Source organism: Odontomachus brunneus, unplaced genomic scaffold, assembly GCF_010583005.1.
Source record: "Odontomachus brunneus isolate Ranch 3 - 2012 unplaced genomic scaffold, Obru_v1 Obru_scaffold_028, whole genome shotgun sequence".
NCBI lineage: Eukaryota > Metazoa > Arthropoda > Insecta > Hymenoptera > Formicidae > Odontomachus > Odontomachus brunneus.
In genome coordinates, this window is record NW_022639478.1 from 382078 (window position 1) to 383137 (window position 1060).

Here is a 1060-nt window from a genome sequence, read left to right on the forward strand (position 1 = left end):
ATATATATATATATATATATATATATATATATATATATATATATATATATATATATCGACTCACCGAGAATTCTTTACGATAAAATTATCAAGCGACGGTCTTTCATTTGTACAAACGCGCACGATAAGACGAGTATGACAAAAATGCACACGTCAGTCCGGAGAAAGTGTCGTATGTTTAGTCAATAATTATAATCCGTCGTTGTGTCCTCAGTTAACCGCGCAAACAGGAAGATTTATTCTTCCTTTTTTCTTCGTTGTCCTTTTTCATTGAATCGCGCACATTAATGACGTCGTTGTGTTAATCGGAGGAGGAAGTGACATTTCGCGAAGGGAAAGCCGGAAGTTTGGTCGTGCGAGGTCGCACGAGTGGGAAGTGAGACTCCCGCTGGTTTCACGAAGGCGCAATGTCAAGTGCCGACCAAAAGGTCGAACGTGCGGCAAACGGAGGCTCGATTACGATACGATAATCTCTCTTGACAGGAAAAAAAGTGATTTACGGATTAAACGGCTAGCTATGGTTATCGCGATCCTCGATCTAGCCGATCAATTTATATCGTAACAAATTGATTGTGTGCCACTCCGAGATCTCGCGTTTGAAACTGCAGCATAGCTTTCATCACTATGACTCGCTCCGGGAACATAATTGACTTAGGAGGAATCACTAGTGACTGTAAAAATTGCTTATTGATTATGTAACGTCGAATATAATTTAGAGAGTACCTCTGATCGTATAGAAGATATTTCCTGAGTCGAAATTTTGATTCTACTTTCTCTCTCTCTCTCTCTCTCTCTCTCTCTCTCTCTCTCTTTCAATTTTACTATTCCGTTTAACCTATTTTAATACTCTGAAACCTACATTAAGCTCTTTTGACCTACTTGAATCGAAATTTTAATTTTACTTTCAGCCTTACTATTAACATCTATTACTATTAATACTATTAACAAGAAATAACGAATACTTATTCAGTTATGTGAGTATATACTAATAATATGATTACTTATACTGATATATATATATATATATATATATATATATATATATATATATATATATATA

The 1060-nt window shown here is 35.2% G+C and overlaps 1 long non-coding RNA gene across 3 annotated transcripts in view; it reads left to right on the forward strand.

Moving 5' to 3' along the window:
- The window catches only part of LOC116842963, a 31979-nt gene that overhangs the window by 2507 nt on the left and 28412 nt on the right, over positions 1 to 1060 (forward strand). For all 3 annotated transcript variants that reach the window (XR_004377803.1, XR_004377804.1, XR_004377802.1), the window contains exon 3: positions 909 to 974. This is a non-coding gene — a long non-coding RNA (uncharacterized LOC116842963). The remainder of the gene's footprint in view (positions 1 to 908; positions 975 to 1060) is intronic.